We start from the raw sequence: 25,202 nt of genomic DNA, 5'->3' as shown, positions 1-25,202 counted from the left end.
TTTCTTGTTGGTACAATGCTATTTCTTGTTGGTACAATGCTATTTCTTGTTGGTACAATGCTATTTCTTGTTGATACAATGCTATTTCTTGTTGGTACAATACTATTTCTTGTTGGTACAATGCTATTTCTTGTTGATACAATGCTATTTCTTGTTGGTACAATGCTATTTCTTGTTGGTACAATGCTATTTCTTGTTGATACAATGCTATTTCTTGTTGGTACAATGCTATTTCTTGTTGGTACAATGCTATTTCTTGTTGATACAATGCTATTTCTTGTTGGTACAATGCTATTTCTTGTTGGTACAATGCTATTTCTTGTTGGTACAATGCTATTTCTTGTTGGTACAATGCTATTTCTTGTTGATACAATGCTATTTCTTGTTGGTACAATGCTATTTCTTGTTGGTACAATGCTATTTCTTGTTGGTACAATGCTATTTCTTGTTGGTACAATGCTATTTCTTGTTGATACAATGCTATTTCTTGTTGGTACAATGCTATTTCTTGTTGGTACAATGCTATTTCTTGTTGGTACAATGCTATTTCTTGCTGGTACAATGCTATTTCTTGTTGGTACACTGCTATTTCTTGTTGGTACAATGCTATTTATTGTTGATACAATGCTATTTCTTGTTGGTACAATGCTATTTCTTGTTGGTACAATGCTATTTCTTGTTGGTACAATGCTATTTCTTGTTGGTACAATGCTATTTATTGTTGATACAATGCTATTTCTTGTTGGTACAATGCTATTTCTTGTTGGTACAATGCTATTTCTTGTTGATACAATGCTATTTCTTGTTGGTACAATGCTATTTCTTGTTGGTACAATGCTATTTCTTGTTGATACAATGCTATTTCTTGTTGGTACAATGCTATTTCTTGTTGGTACAATGCTATTTCTTGTTGATACAATGCTATTTCTTGTTGGTACAATGCTATTTCTTGTTGGTACAATGCAATTTCTTGTTGGTACAATGCTATTTCTTGTTGGTACAATGCTATTTCTTGTTGATACAATGCTATTTCTTGTTGGTACAATGCTATTTCTTGTTGGTACAATGCTATTTCTTGTTGATACAATGCTATTTCTTGTTGGTACAATGCTATTTCTTGTTGGTACAATGCTATTTCTTGTTGGTACAATGCTATTTCTTGTTGATACAATGCTATTTCTTGTTGGTACAATGCTATTTCTTGTTGGTACAATGCTATTTCTTGTTGATACAATGCTATTTCTTGTTGGTACAATGCTATTTCTTGTTGGTACAATGCTATTTCTTGTTGGTACAATGCTATTTCTTGTTGGTACAATGCTATTTCTTGTTGATACAATGCTATTTCTTGTTGGTACAATGCTATTTCTTGTTGGTACAATGCTATTTCTTGTTGGTACAATGCTATTTCTTGTTGATTCAATGCTATTTCTTGTTGGTACAATGCTATTTCTTGTTGGTACAATGCTATTTCTTGTTGGTACAATGCTATTTCTTGTTGATACAATGCTATTTCTTGTTGGTACAATGCTATTTCTTGTTGGTACAATGCTATTTCTTGTTGGTACAATGCTATTTCTTGTTGGTACAATGCTATTTCTTGTTGATACAATGCTATTTCTTGTTGGTACAATGCTATTTCTTGCTGGTACAATGCTATTTCTTGTTGATACAATGCTATTTCTTGTTGGTACAATGCTATTTCTTGTTGGTACAATGCTATTTCTTGTTGGTACAATGCTATTTCTTGTTGATACAATGCTATTTCTTGTTGGTACAATGCTATTTCTTGTTGGTACAATGCTATTTCTTGTTGGTACAATGCTATTTCTTGTTGGTACAATGCTATTTCTTGTTGATACAATGCTATTTCTTGTTGGTACAATGCTATTTCTTGTTGGTACAATGCCATTTCTTGTTGGTACAATGCTATTTCTTGTTGGTACAATGCTATTTCTTGTTGATACAATGCTATTTCTTGTTGGTACAATGCTATTTCTTGTTGGTACAATGCTATTTCTTGTTGGTACAATGCTATTTCTTGTTGGTACAATGCTATTTCTTGTTGATACAATGCTATTTCTTGTTGGTACAATGCTATTTCTTGTTGGTACAATGCTATTTCTTGTTGATACAATGCTATTTCTTGTTGGTACAATGCTATTTCTTGTTGATACAATGCTATTTCTTGTTGGTACAATGCTATTTCTTGTTGGTACAATGCTATTTCTTGTTGGTACAATGCTATTTCTTGTTGGTACAATGCTATTTGTTGTTGATACAATGCTATTTCTTGTTGGTACAATGCTATTTCTTGTTGGTACAATGCTATTTCTTGTTGGTACAATGCTATTTCTTGTTGATACAATGCTATTTCTTGTTGGTACAATGCTATTTCTTGTTGGTACAATGCTATTTCTTGTTGGTACAATGCTATTTCTTGTTGGTACAATGCTATTTCTTGTTGATACAATGCTATTTCTTGTTGGTACAATGCTATTTCTTGTTGGTACAATGCTATTTCTTGTTGATACAATGCTATTTCTTGTTGGTACAATGCTATTTCTTGTTGGTACAATGCTATTTCTTGTTGGTACAATGCTATTTCTTGTTGGTACAATGCTATTTCTTGTTGATACAATGCTATTTCTTGTTGGTACAATGCTATTTCTTGTTGGTACAATGCTATTTCTTGTTGGTACAATGCTATTTCTTGTTGGTACAATGCTATTTCTTGTTGATACAATGCTATTTCTTGTTGGTACAATACTATTTCTTGTTGGTACAATGCTATTTCTTGTTGATACAATGCTATTTCTTGTTGGTACAATGCTATTTCTTGTTGGTACAATGCTATTTCTTGTTGATACAATGCAATTTCTTGTTGGTACAATGCTATTTCTTGTTGGTACAATGCTATTTCTTGTTGATACAATGCTATTTCTTGTTGGTACAATGCTATTTCTTGTTGGTACAATGCTATTTCTTGTTGGTACAATGCTATTTCTTGTTGGTACAATGCTATTTCTTGTTGATACAATGCTATTTCTTGTTGGTACAATGCTATTTCTTGTTGGTACAATGCTATTTCTTGTTGGTACAATGCTATTTCTTGTTGGTACAATGCTATTTCTTGTTGATACAATGCTATTTCTTGTTGGTACAATGCTATTTCTTGTTGGTACAATGCTATTTCTTGTTGGTACAATGCTATTTCTTGCTGGTACAATGCTATTTCTTGTTGGTACACTGCTATTTCTTGTTGGTACAATGCTATTTATTGTTGATACAATGCTATTTCTTGTTGGTACAATGCTATTTCTTGTTGGTACAATGCTATTTCTTGTTGGTACAATGCTATTTCTTGTTGGTACAATGCTATTTATTGTTGATACAATGCTATTTCTTGTTGGTACAATGCTATTTCTTGTTGGTACAATGCTATTTCTTGTTGATACAATGTTATTTCTTGTTGGTACAATGCTATTTCTTGTTGGTACAATGCTATTTCTTGTTGATACAATGCTATTTCTTGTTGGTACAATGCTATTTCTTGTTGGTACAATGCTATTTCTTGTTGATACAATGCTATTTCTTGTTGGTACAATGCTATTTCTTGTTGGTACAATGCTATTTCTTGTTGGTACAATGCTATTTCTTGTTGATACAATGCTATTTCTTGTTGGTACAATGCTATTTCTTGTTGGTACAATGCTATTTCTTGTTGATACAATGCTATTTCTTGTTGGTACAATGCTATTTCTTGTTGGTACAATGCTATTTCTTGTTGGTACAATGCTATTTCTTGTTGATACAATGCTATTTCTTGTTGGTACAATGCTATTTCTTGTTGGTACAATGATATTTCTTGTTGATACAATGCTATTTCTTGTTGGTACAATGCTATTTCTTGTTGGTACAATGCTATTTCTTGTTGGTACAATGCTATTTCTTGTTGGTACAATGCTATTTCTTGTTGATACAATGCTATTTCTTGTTGGTACAATGCTATTTCTTGTTGGTACAATGCTATTTCTTGTTGGTACAATGCTATTTCTTGTTGATACAATGCTATTTCTTGTTGGTACAATGCTATTTCTTGTTGGTACAATGCTATTTCTTGTTGGTACAATGCTATTTCTTGTTGATACAATGCTATTTCTTGTTGGTACAATGCTATTTCTTGTTGGTACAATGCTATTTCTTGTTGGTACAATGCTATTTCTTGTTGGTACAATGCTATTTCTTGTTGATACAATGCTATTTCTTGTTGATACAATGCTATTTCTTGTTGGTACAATGCTATTTCTTGTTGGTACAATGCTATTTCTTGTTGGTACAATGCTATTTCTTGTTGATACAATGCTATTTCTTGTTGGTACAATGCTATTTCTTGTTGGTACAATGCTATTTCTTGTTGGTACAATGCTATTTCTTGTTGATACAATGCTATTTCTTGTTGGTACAATGCTATTTCTTGTTGGTACAATGCTATTTCTTGTTGGTACAATGCTATTTCTTGTTGATACAATGCTATTTCTTGTTGGTACAATGCTATTTCTTGTTGGTACAATGCTATTTCTTGTTGGTACAATGCTATTTCTTGTTGGTACAATGCTATTTCTTGTTGATACAATGCTATTTCTTGTTGGTACAATGCTATTTCTTGCTGGTACAATGCTATTTCTTGTTGATACAATGCTATTTCTTGTTGGTACAATGCTATTTCTTGTTGGTACAATGCTATTTCTTGTTGGTACAATGCTATTTCTTGTTGGTACAATGCTATTTCTTGTTGATACAATGCTATTTCTTGTTGGTACAATGCTATTTCTTGTTGGTACAATGCTATTTCTTGTTGGTACAATGCTATTTCTTGTTGATACAATGCTATTTCTTGTTGGTACAATGCTATTTCTTGTTGGTACAATGCTATTTCTTGTTGGTACAATGCTATTTCTTGTTGATACAATGCTATTTCTTGTTGGTACAATGCTATTTCTTGTTGGTACAATGCTATTTCTTGTTGATACAATGCTATTTCTTGTTGGTACAATGCTATTTCTTGTTGGTACAATGCTATTTCTTGTTGGTACAATGCTATTTCTTGTTGATACAATGCTATTTCTTGTTGGTACAATGCTATTTCTTGTTGGTACAATGCTATTTCTTGTTGGTACAATGCTATTTATTGTTGATACAATGCTATTTCTTGTTGGTACAATGCTATTTCTTGTTGGTACAATGCTATTTCTTGTTGGTACAATGCTATTTCTTGTTGATACAATGCTATTTCTTGTTGGTACAATGCTATTTCTTGTTGGTACAATGCTATTTCTTGTTGGTACAATGCTATTTCTTGTTGGTACAATGCTATTTCTTGTTGATACAATGCTATTTCTTGTTGGTACAATGCTATTTCTTGTTGGTACAATGCTATTTCTTGTTGGTACAATGCTATTTCTTGTTGGTACAATGCTATTTCTTGTTGGTACAATGCTATTTCTTGTTGATACAATGCTATTTCTTGTTGGTACAATGCTATTTCTTGTTGGTACAATGCTATTTCTTGTTGGTACAATGCTATTTCTTGTTGATACAATGCTATTTCTTGTTGGTACAATGCTATTTCTTGTTGGTACAATGCTATTTCTTGTTGGTACAATGCTATTTCTTGTTGGTACAATGCTATTTCTTGTTGATACAATGCTATTTCTTGTTGGTACAATGCTATTTCTTGTTGGTACAATGCTATTTCTTGTTGGTACAATGCTATTTCTTGTTGGTACAATGCTATTTCTTGTTGATACAATGCTATTTCTTGTTGGTACAATGCTATTTCTTGTTGGTAAAATGCTATTTCTTGTTGGTACAATGCTATTTCTTGTTGATACAATGCTATTTCTTGTTGGTACAATGCTATTTCTTGTTGGTACAATGCTATTTCTTGTTGGTACAATGCTATTTCTTGATGGTACAATGCTATTTCTTGTTGATACAATGCTATTTCTTGTTGGTACAATGCTATTTCTTGTTGGTACAATGCTATTTCTTGTTGATACAATGCTATTTCTTGTTGGTACAATGCTATTTCTTGTTGGTACAATGCTATTTCTTGTTGGTACAATGCTATTTCTTGTTGGTACAATGCTATTTCTTGTTGATACAATGCTATTTCTTGTTGGTACAATGCTATTTCTTGTTGGTACAATGCTATTTCTTGTTGGTACAATGCTATTTCTTGTTGGTACAATGCTATTTCTTGTTGATACAATGCTATTTCTTGTTGGTACAATGCTATTTCTTGTTGGTACAATGCTATTTCTTGTTGGTACAATGCTATTTCTTGTTTATACAATGCTATTTCTTGCTGGTACAATGCTATTTCTTGTTGGTACAATGCTATTTCTTGTTGGTACAATGCTATTTCTTGTTGATACAATGCTATTTCTTGTTGGTACAATGCTATTTCTTGCTGGTACAATGCTATTTCTTGTTGGTACAATGCTATTTCTTGTTGGTACAATGCTATTTATTGTTGATACAATGCTATTTCTTGTTGGTACAATGCTATTTCTTGGGGTCTCACTCGGGAGACATAGAAAATCTTGTGGCGTCATTGGTTGGGGTGTCATTGGTGTCATTAGTGAGCTTTCTGTTGGGCTCGTTTCCGACGTACTATTATCTGCGTTGCCACACATCATGAATTTTTAAAGTAATTATTCCTCCCCAACGGGGGGGGGGGGGATAAAAAAACAAATGCTTTCAAAAAGCAATTAACAATCTTTAACAGAAAACAATAAATTTTACAATTGCCGCAAGGCAGTATTACAAAGTGTCCCCAAAAGCGTTCAAAAAGCAATATCACAAGAACTCACAAAATTTTCATCCAGACGGTAAGTCAATGCGGAGTTCGATGAATTGCCACCTGTAGTGGAGCTAAAAGATTTAGAACCTTTCATGAGATATTAAAAAGGAAAAAAGTAAAATTGTTTTATTGAAGAAAGAAGGAAAAAAGTAAAATTGTTTCATCTAAAAAAAACAGTGGTGGAGGTTTGAGCTCTCTGAGTGCTCTTGTTGTTATTGTTGTTGTTATTATTATTACTTATTTATCGATGAATTCAAACTAGTGTCCTCATCTTGGGTGTTATAGTCACAATGTTTGGGCCATTATATACTATGGTCTTTATATACTATGGGCCATTATATACTATGGCCTTTATCACGTGAATATCTTATTCGATAACTTTCTCGGAATTTCGATCTGGGCCCTTTATCAAATTCAAAGAGGTAGATTATCCGCCGTTCATTATAGAGAGATATGCTTTTACTTATGGTGCAATTTACTCGGTTCGCTCGAATTGGAATTTATGTAGGTTGACAGACACCGAGAACGAACTCATACCCACTAAGTAAAGTGCAACACATAATACTTAACCAATGCTTATATTCTGTGTGTTCGATTCCCAGCAGTGCGTTTCGTCCTTGAGCAAGACACTTTATTTCACGTTGCTCCAGTCCACTCAGCTGGCAAAAATGAGTTGTACATGTACTTCGAAGGGCCGGCTTTGTCACGTTCTGCGTCACGCTGAATCTCTCTGAAGACTATGTTAAGGGTTCGCGTGTCTATGAAGTCCTCAGCCACTTGCACATTGATTTCACGAGCAGGCTGTTCCGTTGATCGGATCAACTGGAACCCTCGTCGTCGTAACCATTGGAGTGGCATATTCACTATCTCTCTGTTCAGTAGAATAATTAGGCAGATTAATTAAAACTATGGAAAATAGAAGTTTTAACCATTTGAAATTACGAGTTCGCTTTAGCAAGTGAGATTTTGTTTAAGTATACCCTTAGAAGCCGCAAAAACATGGTTTACGACTCGCTAATCGACAAAAACATTGTTATATTCTGATTAAACAAAATCATCATGTGGCTGTTCGGTTTTGCGTCTTCCGGGGGTATAGTCAAACAAAACGTGTTCCCTAAAGCATATTTGGAGGTTCAAAGAGTTAAATCTGCAATTTTTATGACCGATGACTTAATATTTTTCTTTCTTCATTAAAGACTCCTATATAGTGTTCAGCTCTATGCTAGGGGAAAAAAAAATATTCGTTTGGAAGATTGTTTTCAAGTTTTGGCTCACGGCCAACAATTTTGAGAGGGGAATCGGTCAATTAGATAGACCCCAGTGTTTCACTGGCACTTATTTTATAGACCCCGCGCGAGATGAAAGACAAAGTCGACCTCAGTGGAATTTGAACTCAGGACGCAAAGACGAACGAGATGCCATTAAGCATTTTGCCCAGCCTACCAGCTTGCCACCCTAATCTCTTGAATTAGTTATAGCTTGTTGAATAATGAAGAATGATTAATAAATAAAAAGATATACCTTTGTGAAAACAATCACTGCTGAAGTGGTGATCATTTTTAATTAGACAGACGATAGATTTTTGGCAATAAATTTCTCTCTTTGTTATTGCTGACGCTGAGTTTATTGGGAGTTGATTAAAAATGGTAATGCTGTCGTGTAATCTGCAATGCCGCACTGAGGGGTTAAAATAGTTGCCAATGTAATTTTAATGTGGGGGGGGGGGGGGGATAAAAAAACAAATGCTTTCAAAAAGCAATTAACAATCTTTAACAGAAAACAATAAATTTTACAATTGCCGCAAGGCAGTATTACAAAGTGTCCCCAAAAGCGTTCAAAAAGCAATATCACAAGAACTCACAAAATTTTCATCCAGACGGTAAGTCAATGCGGAGTTCGATGAATTGCCACCTGTAGTGGAGCTAAAAGATTTAGAACCTTTCATGAGATATTAAAAAGGAAAAAAGTAAAATTGTTTTATTGAAGAAAGAAGGAAAAAAGTAAAATTGTTTCATCTAAAAAAAACAGTGGTGGAGGTTTGAGCTCTCTGAGTGCTCTTGTTGTTATTGTTGTTGTTATTATTATTACTTATTTATCGATGAATTCAAACTAGTGTCCTCATCTTGGGTGTTATAGTCACAATGTTTGGGCCATTATATACTATGGTCTTTATATACTATGGGCCATTATATACTATGGCCTTTATCACGTGAATATCTTATTCGATAACTTTCTCGGAATTTCGATCTGGGCCCTTTATCAAATTCAAAGAGGTAGATTATCCGCCGTTCATTATAGAGAGATATGCTTTTACTTATGGTGCAATTTACTCGGTTCGCTCGAATTGGAATTTATGTAGGTTGACAGACACCGAGAACGAACTCATACCCACTAAGTAAAGTGCAACACATAATACTTAACCAATGCTTATATTCTGTGTGTTCGATTCCCAGCAGTGCGTTTCGTCCTTGAGCAAGACACTTTATTTCACGTTGCTCCAGTCCACTCAGCTGGCAAAAATGAGTTGTACATGTACTTCGAAGGGCCGGCTTTGTCACGTTCTGCGTCACGCTGAATCTCTCTGAAGACTATGTTAAGGGTTCGCGTGTCTATGAAGTCCTCAGCCACTTGCACATTGATTTCACGAGCAGGCTGTTCCGTTGATCGGATCAACTGGAACCCTCGTCGTCGTAACCATTGGAGTGGCATATTCACTATCTCTCTGTTCAGTAGAATAATTAGGCAGATTAATTAAAACTATGGAAAATAGAAGTTTTAACCATTTGAAATTACGAGTTCGCTTTAGCAAGTGAGATTTTGTTTAAGTATACCCTTAGAAGCCGCAAAAACATGGTTTACGACTCGCTAATCGACAAAAACATTGTTATATTCTGATTAAACAAAATCATCATGTGGCTGTTCGGTTTTGCGTCTTCCGGGGGTATAGTCAAACAAAACGTGTTCCCTAAAGCATATTTGGAGGTTCAAAGAGTTAAATCTGCAATTTTTATGACCGATGACTTAATATTTTTCTTTCTTCATTAAAGACTCCTATATAGTGTTCAGCTCTATGCTAGGGGAAAAAAAAATATTCGTTTGGAAGATTGTTTTCAAGTTTTGGCTCACGGCCAACAATTTTGAGAGGGGAATCGGTCAATTAGATAGACCCCAGTGTTTCACTGGCACTTATTTTATAGACCCCGCGAGAGATGAAAGACAAAGTCGACCTCAGTGGAATTTGAACTCAGGACGCAAAGACGAACGAGATGCCATTAAGCATTTTGCCCAGCCTACCAGCTTGCCACCCTAATCTCTTGAATTAGTTATAGCTTGTTGAATAATGAAGAATGATTAATAAATAAAAAGATATACCTTTGTGAAAACAATCACTGCTGAAGTGGTGATCATTTTTAATTAGACAGACGATAGATTTTTGGCAATAAATTTCTCTCTTTGTTATTGCTGACGCTGAGTTTATTGGGAGTTGATTAAAAATGGTAATGCTGTCGTGTAATCTGCAATGCCGCACTGAGGGGTTAAAATAGTTGCCAATGTAATTTTAATGTGGTTACTTGTTTGTTTTATATTTTTTACTATTATTATAAAGAAACACTTCTTTTCTTAACACACACATAGATACTCAAGTTGAGAAAGTATGGAACTATTATTGTGAAGTATGAACTTGTTAGTTCTTTCGTTATACTGATGATTGCGTTTCATTTCACTTCATTTCAATGATTCATTTTATTCAGAAAATAATAAACTTTGCGACATCCCTGTTGAAGGTCGTTTCCATCCCTGTTGAAGGTCGTTTCCATCCCTGTTGAAGGTCGTTTCCATCCTTGTTGAAGGTCGAAAAGAACGTTTCACTTTCCAAGAAATTATTTAACTTATAACGTCTCCAAAGACAGTTTCTTTATTTGCTTTCTATTTTTTCTACAACAACCTATTTTCGATTTAACATTTTGTTTTCTCTTTCAACAGAATAACTAGTTCTGTATGCTAAAACACATGGGACCTGGGAGACTGCACTGTGTCAGTGGCCAAGACACTTGTAGTGAAACTACCTATCGTCTCTTCCACCTCGATCGCCATTACATACAAAACTACTATCGCCATTACATACATTCTTCTCATTTAAATATAAACACACGCGAGCGTAGCAGAGAACCCATTCCTTGTCATCACGTGACTGATTATTATTCGAAGCGGCAACTTCTTCGAACCGTTCCCGCCAGAACGCAAACTGACCAATCACGGCCCCTAATAAGGTCACGTGATAGAGTATGTTTCTGAAGCCATCGGGAGCCGATAGTTTGTTATAAATAGATCAACTCATACCCAACAAATTTGTCTCGGTTCAGTTTCTCTTAGAGACTGTTCCGTGTACCACACGACAGCAGCAGCAACAATCAGCCAGCGACCACTTCAACAGCTTCGTCCAGCCAACGATGACCACCGCCGTCGCCACATCAGCAACATGAGTCTACGACTACTGACCAGCATCATCGTCATGACCAACACGATTACTACTAACCAGCATCAATCCCCACCAGCGTCTACACGACTTTCTATGTACACCAATCCAAACCACCGCGGCACATCTCTCTCTTCGATTCTGTTAGGTGACTCAGCTTCACCACGATAAATAAACAGACAAGAATTTCAGCCAGCGACGAACATCTGTATAACAAGAATCACGGCCCGGCATCGATGCCACGACATCACGACTAGTGATCAGCTATGCCACACTCAGCTTCCCCTCCTTTCACATACAGACTCATACTATTGGGTACACAAGAACTGGTATAAAATGCTCATGTGTTATTTACTGACTCTTTGTATCTGCTGTAATAACTCACATACACACACATGTATCACTTACATACACACACATGTATCACTCACATACACACTTTTCTTTGTACGACGGCCTGTCTTTGATTATGTTATTATATGTCGCATTCACACTCACACATAGACATGCATCTTTAACGCCATAATAAATATCTCTGTTATTCATCTCATACGGTTGTGGTCTTTCATTACTGGTCATCTATGTTATCGTCGTATAACATATTTGTATATCATATTTGATATATATTTTTTTGTGTTCGACCGTGTGACACGTTTAAATAAAAGGAGTCCTCTGTTTTTCCATTCGTCACCATATCTCCTTTTTAAGTTCGCACGGTCGTTCCTTACACACTTAACTATCAACAGCTACCTGGCTGTAAATGGGTATCCAAGGGTAATAAAACTTGCAATTTTGAAATCACCTTCTGCACGTCCTGAATATGAAGTCTTCTGATTGGCCTTCAGGCTAATGAGTCATTATCACAAACTATGTAAGGTGAAGTGAGCACGCTCGGTGCGGAGTCTGCGAAATGATTTTCATTAGCACCTTATAGCGCCAACACATCTGTGTGTGTGTGTGCGTGCGCGCGTATACGTATGTATGTTACATCTTCTTTTCACACCCATGTAATGATTATTTTACTGTCAAGAGCACAGAAGAAAATTCTTGATTGACTGTGTCCGGGATCTGGTTTTTAATCTTTTCTACTCATCGTATTGTTGTTGTTGTTTATTAAACTAATTAGATCGTTCGAACATGGTGGAGTGGTTTTTCCATTGATTTCTTCATGCTTTCATGAGATACGAAGTCAGTATTGCAAACTAACAAAACAGTCATCAATTAGAGTATTCACGCTATTTATAGCCTGCCTTACAGAACCTATTTAGAGACAAGCGAATTTGGCCGTGGTTTGAAGTCTCTTAAACATGTGTGCAATACTGCAGAAGCAGTGGAATATGATCTTAAAATGTCTTGGTTAGTTCTCTGTTCCTATGTGAAGTTGATCGATAAAATAAACACCAGTCATGTACTCACATAGAGTGTGTAGTATCAATGTAAGCTATAAATGTGTATGTATAGACCCAGATATGGTAAAGAGTTGTGGCCGGTTTCGGTTCCTGACTGCAGCCATTCAGTAATGATCTTCGAAAAGGCATGAACATTACAACATCTCATTCCTGCTACTGGTATAAATATAGACCTTCTGCCTTTTTAACTAGTCAGCATAATAATTAGAGAAGAGATGACTTTAATTTCCAGTGGGATTAGAACGTTTCTTCTCCCTTCCTCCTTCTACAAGCTGCTGCTATTGCTACTGCTGCTGCTACCACTACAGTTACTATAGATGGTCGGAAGCAGGCTGTGTGGTAATCAAGAATAAGTGACGTTCTGTTATACGTTGTATATGAAAAAAGTAACTTGTTATAAATAATGTAATCAATCTCACCGATGAATGACCTTACGCTGAATTAAAGAAAAGGAAGAAGAAAATCAGTATCGCCAATAATAGCATATTGGCATATTTTACTTCGAACGTTTCGCTTGATTAGCAAGCTTTGATAAATTATACAAACATTCTGATCGCTAACATTATTTGAAATACTTTTATCACCTTTTCTTTGCAAATGGCAAGTAGCAAAGATCAGTGAACCGTGAAGCGAGGTGGGTTGTGAAGCAGAGATAGCAAGGATTGATTTTTTCTCTCTCTCTCTCTCTCTCCTCCAAAACATGAATATCTCAGAGAAGGTGAACAAAGGTGAAGGAGATGGCCGAGACGGGAATGCGTTTGACTAAATACATGTCTATATTTAGTTTACTCTCCCTTCGTTTCCAGGATACATCTCATTGTGTTTGACTCTGCCTTTATTTATTGCACCAGAGTCAATAAGATAAGTGCAGAAAAACCAACGAGAAAACATCCATGTGGTCATACGGTCTGTTACAAATAGTAGCCGAATCTCTCTTAAATACACCCTCTAAAGAAACATATTTGAAAGTATACTGCAGGGGATACACTATTCTTGAAAACAAATACAATACAAAATATGAAAATGGGTCTGTCAAAGGTGGAATGCATTTATCAGCGCTAAACTGAAACTCAATAACTCAATAACAGCAACAAATAACTACCAGAAGTATACGAGGGATGCTGAAAAGTTCCTGGCTTTGCGTCAAAGAAAATACAGGAGGATCAGTTAATTACAATTTTATTCAACATATTCCCCTCTCAGACCCACACAATTACTATAGCGGTCCTTCAATTTTTCGAAGCCATGTAAAAGAACTCGAGAAGTTGGGCCTTCAGCCAGGCCTTAAGAACTTTTCAGTATCCCCTCATACTCTATCGATTACATCATGTATGGTTCTTTACAAAAGGGTGGTGGAGACGGAAAAGAAGAGAAATTCTTCAGCCTATTAAAATAAAATTTGATAAAATGGTTGTAGAAGAGCAATAGTTGTTTCTGCATTATGGGAGTGGGTATGATAGATGTCGGTTTGTATGACTCTAAGGCAGTCATAATAGAGTAGACTTGTGTCATAAGAGAGTAGACTTTCGTCTATTTTTATGTCTATAGTTTAATTTGGACAACATTGTCCAATACACCCTTCTTTCTTTAATCTTTCTTTGGTTTGAGGGATATAAATTAATATTTCTAGTAGATCTTGTGGCCATATGAAGGCACCGTCGGTCCTCTTACATACTTTATGGAGAAACGATCTGAGAATGCGTGATTAAAATTCAGAAGGTAAATATTGATTTGTAGACAGAGCACATCTGTAGACTGAGCATGTCTATACAGGAAAATTTACGAGAAAGTTTTCTATTAATCGAAGTTCACAGTCTTTCATGGAAGACGCTGTTCACTGGAAATTATTCCACCTTCTGCTGTACGAAGAGGTCTTTTCTCTGTGGTATCCATGCAACACAACAAGCTAACGAAATACACATTGTACAATGTCTCTTCTGCTCACAGAATTTAGATAAAACTATCCAGTAGTAGAAATTCATATTAAGTAGATTGCACAGGGAAGGTAGTTAGATTTGCCCCTTCTCTCTACTTATGTCTAAAATATTCTTGAACAAGGTGTGATCGTTATATATTTCAATTTCCCCTGTTTTAAAACCTGTTGACCTCATATCCCATAAATTCGATTTTATTATAGTAATTAAAGTCTGTGAATGAAGCTATGAATTCCATTGTTTATAAAATCGATTTTTGTATTTAAAAAAAAACAGGTTTGATTTTCGATTAATTAAAAACACGTTACATTTTGGCTTAAAACATCTTTATTCTGTTCAACTCTTGTATTATTGTTGTAAGCATTGGCGTCGATGTTTTTGTTGCACAGCCCCAAGTCAGATGTGACTGCGTAGATCTATAATCAAAATAGTAGTAATTGTAGTAGTAGTAGTAGTAGTAGTAGTTGTTGTTGTTGCTCCTGCCGCTGTTGCTGCATTAGCAGCGATTAATTTTCACTCAATTTACGAATCATATTCTAACGGAAAAGGAACGCTGAACATTCATGTTCATTGTATCATCCTCCTCCTTTGATCTGAATTATCCTTGTAAAAACATTCTTTTTTGAACGAGTAGGTTGTGATTTCATTTCTCAGTTGGAACCGCTTCACTTCACTTACAATGTGCCTCACACCATTTTCCACCACACTACATTAAATTATCTTAAATTTATAGCTAATGTGTAATTATTCATGAGAACGTATTTTATAGTTTGCTTGCTTTCTCTCTCTCTCTTTTCCCCCTCTCTCTCTTTTCCCCCTCTCTCTCTTTTCCCCCTCTCTCTTTCTTTTCCCCCTCTCTCTCTGTATTGGTTTTCAGATTGTAGCACAAGGTCAGCAATTTCAGAGGAGGAGCGTTAGTCAATTACATCGACACCAGTGCTTGAGTGGTACTTATTTTATCGACCCGGAACGGATGAACTCAGAAAGCAAGGACAGACCAAATGCTGTTAAAAGTTTTGCTCAGCATAGTTAACGATTCTGCCAGCTCGCCGCGTTGTGTATGTGTATGTTGTGTATGTGTATGTTGTGTGTGTGTGTGTGTGTGTGTTTGAGGATATTGGTTTCAAATTTGTGCCGGGGATAACACAGGTAACGGACACTGATAGAACATACGGATATTTTATCCCTTAGTCGGTTACTACAACTGCTAACTATCTCTCTCTCTCTCTCTCTCTCTCTCTCTCTCTCTATATATATATATATATATATATATATATATATATATATATATATATATATATATATACATATATATATATATATATATATATATATATATATATATATATATATATATATATATATATATATATATAATCATAAATATATAGGTGTCAGCATGAGTTGCTTCACCAACATACTGAAAATTTAGAAATAGCAGTCAAAGAACTACTGATTCTAAACTACAAATTTTTTCTCTAACGGATGGCGATATTTATGGCACACATAGAACAAAAACAGAAGAGAAAATAAAAACAAACCTGCCTTTAGTTAATCATGTACGACGTTTCATGGTTAAGAATATAAAGCTATTCTTTGCCAATCATCAGCATGATGTACGATAAATCTGAAAATGTCTATATACTCATGGATATTTGACCCTGCGACATCAAAATCACATGAGGAAAGGCATTTACAAAATTTATCGGCTAGTAAGTTCAACATTTCACCCCAAGAATTTATCCCATGTGCGCCACAAATAGTCGGAGAGGTAAACGTTTTAAATCTCGCTGTGAAAAATGGGTATTTTTTGGTTAAATCACATGTTTACCCCTCTATGATCAGAACAGGAAGGTTGAAAATGTATATTTACTAAAAAAGTTATACATTCATAAGTTCGTGTTATATCCCTGTCAAAAAAAGCTGAGCAGTGCTTCTGTGATTTCACGTTTTCAACGATTGTATTGTTATGCAAGTTGGGACAAACCGTTTCGTTCTATTCAAATTTCCGTGTGGCTTCTAGTTTCTGTGTGGGAAGAGAAATGAATTCATGATTTCTGACGAAGTCGTAAAAAAGCTAAGTCAGATTTCTTAGAGAAAAAAGTATTTGATTTAGCTATACAATATCTAGCTTTTAAAGCTATGCTTAAAATGTATTCACTTGAAAGAAAACAAAAATAAAACATCCCTCAAGTTTATTTCACACACACACACACACACGCACACAACACACACACACACACACACACGCACACAACACACACACACACACAAGAAAATGAGGAATAACTCAGAGATGCCAGTGACATTTATTTAAGCAACAAAATATATGAAATATCATACAATATAAAGTCTTGACTTTTTGAAATTATGTGTGAGTTTATTGGTGGAGGATAGTAGAATCAGTTCGGTGCCGAACAAGAGTGTTCCGTGCTTTTAATTCACTATTTTACTACAATTCTGACTGACCTCATGGTACCCCGCCCACTTTTATCGGCAGAAAATGGCAAGCAAATGTTTAGGTTGAGCATCAGCTATGTCGCCCTTACCAGACTGACAGGGCAAGGTTAGATTAACCACTAAACAAAATAAGCCCCATAAAGTTTTTTTCAGGGCTACATTTACCATCGTACTAATAGTAAATTATAACAGTTTATTCTAAAAGTTGAATGAAAAAAGGCGAAAATTTGCACTTTTTCCCCCTTACTTTAATTATGAATAAGCAATTTACTCATATCGATTTCCTGCTTCTTAGTGTTAGATAATTAAAATTTCAAAAAAGAACGTGTCATATTTAATATAGTTATATGGTTTGGTCTGCAGAATGATCAGGAAAAAAATGTATTTCTGTCTATTATATCACATTCAACAATTGTGTTTCACTATCTTGTCAAACAGTTCTCTCTAATATAGGTACAATTTGTGGGGAGGAATAAGTCCATTATATTGGTCCAGGGCTCAACGGGTACTTATTCTATCTACTCCGAAAGGATGATAGGCAAAGCCGATCTCAGCGGAATGTGAATTCTAAACGTAAAGCCAGAAGAAACACCTCTAAGTATTTTGTCCGGCTCGCCGCCAGATAATGGATGGGTAGAGAAGTATCCTTGCCGGGCTGTACTTTGTGCATTAGTTGGTTTTAATCCAATTTTGTGGGAGGATGGACGTAGGTAATGGGCGCTTTCTCCTCAACTAACTTTTTCAAACAGCAGGAAGGCAACTCGAGCTAGAGATAGTATAATCAATAGGTAGCGGGATCCATTTCACATCCCCTACAGCCCTTATAATGTTTGTAAAGTGGCGAACATCACAAATTTCAGTTCTCCTCTCTCTAAACTATAAGACTTTGTTTTTCATTAAACATTAAAGCTGTTAATATATACACTTTAACTAGTATTAGTTGACTGTGTCCATAGATCGAATTTAATTTAGATACTTTAATAAACTGATAAAATGATTGTGTACTTCACTCCTCCAGGACCGATAAATGAAGTTTCTATAATTACTGTTATCTAACAAATCGATTATACCCACCCTAAAATTGATTATATATGGCGTGTAACTAATTAGGAAATACTTTATGCATCACCGAAAATAGGAATTGCAATGATTTTGATGTTATCCCAGTTCTACTGACAATAAAGTATTTCAGACTACAAGAGGAGGAGCAATGTTTTCAGACGTACCACTCTGCTGTTCTTCTTCTATTCCTAAATTAGACACTAATATTTCAATTACAGTCTGTGGACAAATATATAAGTACCATTCTTATAAAATCGATTATAAAATCAAAGACTAATTTTTTCCTGTTATTTTTATTCAGTTAAAATTCTGGTTAGAATTTAATTTTTGTTTTCTAAAATATCCTCACAGTCTTTGTTTTTTGCCCATTTCTTTATATTTTCGGTACGTTGTCTCTAAATTTACATTTAAGCAAATATAGATTTTTGTTTCCTTGCACAATCTTGGAATAATATTAAATTAATTTACCTTCATTCTTCCTTTATAAGCTCAGCATTGGTCGAAGGAAAAAGAAAAGATGGGAATTTAGAAGAGTCTTCTAAGAAGAAGAAGAAGAAGAAGAAGAATTCCCAAACTAAAGGGTTAATAATTTTATAATGGTGATAATAGTGAGAAGAGGGAGTAGACGGATCAGGAAAATGTTGGGGGATGAAGATGATAATACGTATTGCACATAACTATTGAAGCTGTGTATATCGGTACATAAAGAAGCAAGTAAATGACATTTTAAACATCAATACCTCCTTGTATCAAATGTGCAAGCGTACTGTGTGTGAATTAATCTAAATATGTAAGTATTCATACGTACCAATCTATCTATCTGTCTGTCTGTCTGTCTGTCTATCTGTCTGTCTATCTATCTATCTAGATAGATAGATAGACAGATAAATAAACAGATGAGCATCTACGTTGGAACAGACAAATTCACTTTACATAATACTTATTCGAACTATTGTCTTCCCAGTTACATAACATCCTCATCCCCTCCACATACACACATATTTTCAACAACGTTGTTTCGGGTTCAGATCTGTTTGGTACCTTGGGCAAATGTCTTTAACTCTTACTACATTGGAAGTGAATTTTGTATATTGATGCTCGCCGCGCGCGCGCGCGCGTGTATGTGTGTGTGTGTGTGTGTGTGTGTGTGTGTGTGTGTGTGTGTGTGTGTATCGTGTGTATCATCTCCGGCGTATATCGACCAGTGAAAGAAAACCCAAACTGTGTTACTTTTATGAGATAAAGAGTCTTGATATACCCCGAGTTACAGACAATCCCTTACAGTTCTCGCTATCATAAATAGAGGTTAACCAGTGATTAACGTATTGGAAATCTGTAATCAAAGACACTACTGATCACATATTGCAATATAAAATAGCTGTGAGAAAATAGTCTATCACCTACTTGTATGACAAGGTATGTATAAAATCACATACAAATGTTCACAGTTGAGCACGGACATCCATACTAGTACACGACGTACTATATTAATACGAATGGCCCGAGTGGCAGAAAAAGACACGACAACAATGTCACGGTGAAATCGTTGAATGACTGGAACGGATGCATGTTCCAAGCAAATAAACTGAGTCTTTTTGCAGTAGCACTGTTTCGCGTTGCTTGTTGGAAGGCAGATAATAGATGATGGGTTTTAAATAACTGTCATGATTGGCAACAGAAGAAAAGTGTTACTAATTCCTGATTGATTTAGGCGAGGGATGCTCTCGCAGCTCAGGAAGAACGTGAGAAAAGGAACTATATAGGATACATCAGGTATTTGTGAATAAATTTTACATATCAACAGCATTTACATGGCAGATTCCAATCCTACACAAGATATGAAAAGGTTCTAGGCTATTGATTCTATCCATACTAAATAAAATTCTGAAATATTAGCCAAACACCTTATCAAATTGTTGTCATTTCTCCCTGTTTAGTGTTACGTTTCCTCATAAACTTGAACAGTTCTGAGTTGAATTTATTCAAGAAAACCATCTGAGATATAACAGAGAGAGGGAAAGGGAGGAGAGACAGACAGGAAAGAGAGAGGGAGAAAGCTTGGCAAGATGTTTAGTCGCAGGACAATCCCAACAAAGGCGTTCCAGCCTTGACCAACTGACTCTTTAAAGGCATCCAGAATTAAATTATCCGGCTTCTCTTCTTCCAAGATTGTGAGGTATGGGTGGAGAGACATTGAACTGCTATTCCTAGTAGAACAAGGGACTAAGTAGACGCTTCCTCGCTGCTCGGGTCTGGATGTGCATTAAATTTCGGCAAACCTCTGATCAATTTAGATCATTCGAAAGTTTTGAATAGGAACGCTGACCTACGTCCAGCCAGTTTTAGTTTTCTGAAAAGGTATTACTGCATAATAAAGCAGAATCTGCTCTTTGGTCTGAGTAGGCTGCCAACTACCGAAGCCATTTTGCAGTGCACGTTCAGTCCGTCATGACGTCTTCCTCATACTACTTCTGTATGGTTTGGCTTCTGAGAAACTTGAGTGTGATGTAAAGTATACCGTTCAAACTGAGACAGAGAGAGCTGCTGTTACTTGTATAGTTTCGGCTAACTATCTTGTGCTGTCGAAGGGAATATCTAATCAAAATAAAGTGTCTGTTTTTCATTTGTTGTTGAATAAACATATTACTTTTGGTCTAAACTTACTTTTGCTGCCGACGCCTACAACTTCGCAACTGATAATGCATAGTCATGTGTAAAGGCTGAATTTTACGGGGATTTATGAGCTGCAATTCTGGGTCAGGTATAGCCGAGTATAGGTGTTTGATATATGGAACGAAGACAGGTGCTCATAGATTTTATCCGATAAGTAATGTGATCTGTAAACTGTCTAATATTTCAAAGAAAGCAAATAGTTAATATGAGGGAAGATAACCCGGCTCTTACTGTAGATATTGTTGAACCAGTCCCCCTGGATAAACTTGAGGCTCATGTATAATTTGTAAACCCGGTCCACCTGCCAATGATACCGGAGGAGAATTCACTGTTATTTCAGAATAAGTGTTAAAGATATCCAGTGGACAACTGGACGTGTACGAGAGATATAGAAGACAATGAGATCATACCACGCTTACTGATTCAGGGTCAAGATCATTGACATATGAAATAAAGCGAATAGGGTGCTACTGTGTCCAGAATAGTTCCAGTTATCATCTGAGTCCATAAGAAAGTGGTTCCGTAACCATTGACAATGTCGTTTTCCTCTGCCTGGTAGCTATAGTGAAAGAGGCAGAATATGAAATAGAAGCAGGACAACGCTTCACTTTTCGACCAAACTCCGTCTTTAAATACCACAGAGCCATGGATAGCAATGACAGTTGAATCCAAAGCAAAATTGTTTTGTTTAGGTATATCTACATTCTGAATTCAAATCCTGCTAGAATCAATTTTTGCCTTTTATCCTTCTGGGTTGATAAAAATAGTGGCAGTTAAATAGCTGGTTCGTTTGTCTCCCTCAAAATATGTGGCCTAACGTCTAGTTTTAAATTGCTGATGCAATTCAATAAATTAAAGCTTTTAAGGATCTATAGAAAATAATTGTTTTAACTTTTAAAGTTGGAGTACATTATTGTTTTAACAACTTTTATATTTTCTTTTATCATTTTGCATGTATCTTAAGTTACTTACTCTCAGTGTTGTTTTTCGTCTTCTTAAATTCGATTGAAGTTTAGTTTCAAATTTTGGACTTAGATTTAAAAGAAAGATTCTGCAGATGCACTATGATTCACATCAAAACCCGTAGACATTCTGAAAACTCGGTGTTGGTTGAATTCAAAGACGAATAAACCTTATTTCATAAGTCACGCAATTTTGTCATTAAAACCTTATAAAGCTTTCCGAAATGCTATTGCATATTTTATCATCATCTTGTCACACACGTAAATGCACAAATATGTATATTAAGATACAAATTTGCAGTGTATAATAGACATCAAAGATAGTACGTCACTGAGAAACAAATAACATCGTAGACATAAAATATCCCAAAGCATTTTATGTATTTTACTTCATAGGTCAGCAGTTAGTTGTTCTTCGATGCTGTTTCGAAACTTGTATGGCAGGAACAAACCTGTTTCATTGAAATGAAAACTGAAATAGATTTTCCCACGCACAAATAATGTAATCGTGACATCAGCAATTCATCCAGCCTTCTATCTAAAAATATTACTACTTATCATCTTATCTATTATCTATCTCTCCGCATGTGCACACACACACACACACACACACAGACACACACACACACACACACACACACACACACATAATCTAATACATAGATATACACCCATATATACATACATATAAACATGCATACATGACTATACATAAATACGTACCCTTATAAATGCATATATATAATGTATATATTATATATTATATATATGTATATATATATGAAAAATAGAAGTTCGTTCAAAATGCACTGAGAATAGTTTAAAACATTTTTATTATTGTATTTAAAGATTTAACGGGTTTCACAGTTCACACTGATTTTCAAAAAAGTTGAAATAGAAAGACGTGGCTTATGTTGTAACTGTCTTGCTTCTGACTAGCGTTTGAAGCTTGCCCTATTTTTATAGGGAGTTCCTGGCTCAAATTAGTATATATTTTGAATAGTACTTCATTGGTAGAGAATAGTCATATGACTGGTCTAAGAAATTTCTGTTGGCTCCCCGCTACGTCCGTATGTTAATATCAAGTGACAATGTTTGGCGTCGTAAGTTAAAGCTGATGCAGTTGACTGAACATGCCTAGTGATAGTACCAAAGCTTTAGATAAATTTTGTGATTTCATATCTACCTTACCTTACAAAGAACTTCTACACCCTAAAATCAAGCCCAATACCAGTCGAAAGGAAATTAACATTATAATTAAGGAAGCAGATAAGGGAAGTGTTATAGCTATTATGGATATTGGACACAACAAAAGAGATACACTATCTATATTACAAGATACAACCTTCGAAAAGGTAAACGATTACCAAAAACCAGAAACAATGACTAAACTGAACACACACTCATTCACAGACATCAAAAAGGTTTAACAAACAAAGAATGTGACTACCTAACCAATTTTGATTCCAAGACTAGCTACTTATACGCTCTCCCCAAATCCATAAGAATCAAACTATTAAGAACCAAATTCAAGTTGCATGAACATACAATATCCCTTAAATTTAGACCAGTCGTAGCAGGCCCGAAGTGTGGAATACAAGGGCTCAGCAACTTTTTAGATATATTACTGAAACCTATTTTAAAATACATACCAAGCCTTGTAAGGGACGGTCTGAACCTGTTAAACCACCTCCCAAAATCCATAAACAATAATACCACTATTGTATCTTTTCATGTGGTAAAGCTCTATGTCGCAATCCACACCAATATGGACTGGAGGCAATAAATTTCTGGTTGGAGAAATTCCAGACAGAATTGAAAACAGCTTCATCACTGAAGGAGTGAAGTTCATCCTCGAAAACAACGTTTTGGGCTTGGATGGCAATATTTACAAACAGATATTTGGGGATAAAAGTTGTTCCGACTTACGATTATCTAGTCATGGCATACATAGAGGTTCATATATATGGACAATTAAAATATGGCTTGAACTTCCACAAATATCTACTAGAAAACTGGAAACGTTACCTAGATGACTGTCTAATCCTATGGACGTACACATTTGAATAACTTATAGATTTCTTGTTCGTTGTTAACACAACGTCTCGGTTGATATACCATGCAGCCTTCATCAGGTGTCTTGGGGTAATTTCGAACCTGGGTTCTCATTCCTAAGGTATTTTTTCGATGTTGTTATTATTGTTATTATTATTATTATTATTCAGGTCAATGCCTGGAATCGAACTCGGAATCTTGAGGTTAGTAGCCCACGCTCTTAGCCACTACGCCATATGCCCGTGGGCAGTACACATCCTATGACGATGCTGTAATAAAGCAGATAAAAGTTATATTTGTATAAAGCTTACTTCCATCTGCTGGACGGATAGATATAGATTTTTCTTTCCTCTTGTTTTGAAATGTTTAAAGTTCTTGTGGCTTAAGTTGTGCTGATTGAAAGAGTGTATATATATCAGCTCGCGACAATATGTGTATCAAAAAACAGAAGTGAAGGTTTGCTATATGAGAGGGAAAGTATTTTTTTTTCTACCAAGACACCTGTTTCCAGTGGCATACATTCGTATAGGAGGGGTATATATGTGTGTATAAATGTGTGTGTGAATGTGTATGTGTGTGTGAAATATATGTATGCATGTTTCCCAAAGTCCCATTGCGTAGTACCTTGGGCAAGTGTCTTCTACTATAGCCTCGAGACTACAAAAGCCTTGCCTTGTGAGTGGATTTGGTAGACGGAAATTGAAAGAAGCCCGTCGTGTATATATATATATATATATATATATATATATATATATATATATATATATATATATAAGGTTTTTAACTTTTAAATTTTCATATTCAAAAGAATCAGAGACTTCAAACTCGATATATCGATTTATTCATCACTCTATGTTAACATTTCTGTGCCAAACTTATCCAGTGACTGGTTCATTGGATTTAGACATTTGGCACTTCTTCAGGAGTGGTTACCATCCGAACAAAACACGAAAAAACACATACATAACGATCATTAAATCCTTAAAATCTCGTTAGATTTAATCTTTGTTATTATAGGGGAGATAACTCCTTAATTTTCTATTTTTATTGCTCTCCTGTGAATTTCCACTAGATTAATTAATTAATTTGTTTATTTCTTTTTACTATACTATATTACCCGTTCCTTTACCCGTATACATATGCATACATACACTTTACCCGTATACTTATCCATATATACATACATACACACATATACATATATATATATATATATATACACACACACACACACACACATATATATATATATATATATATATATATATATATATATATATATATATGCATATATATATATAT

General features: G+C 35.2%; 1 long non-coding RNA gene across 3 annotated transcripts in view; it reads left to right on the top strand.

The window, feature by feature from the left end:
• Nucleotides 1-25,202, top strand: part of LOC149132397 (uncharacterized) — a 115,042-nt gene that overhangs the window by 48,203 nt on the left and 41,637 nt on the right. The window contains exon 2 of one of the 3 annotated variants that reach the window (XR_016244403.1): nt 10,853-11,895. The exons of 1 other annotated variant lie outside the window; for it this stretch is intronic. This is a non-coding gene — a long non-coding RNA (uncharacterized LOC149132397). One more of the 3 variants, XR_016244404.1, reaches the window with a different exon arrangement.

Source organism: Octopus bimaculoides, chromosome 15 (assembly GCF_046866305.1).
Source record: "Octopus bimaculoides isolate indiv1 chromosome 15, ASM4686630v1, whole genome shotgun sequence".
In the NCBI taxonomy this organism is placed as follows: domain Eukaryota; kingdom Metazoa; phylum Mollusca; class Cephalopoda; order Octopoda; family Octopodidae; genus Octopus; species Octopus bimaculoides.
This window is presented reverse-complemented; position numbering and strand designations above follow the sequence as displayed.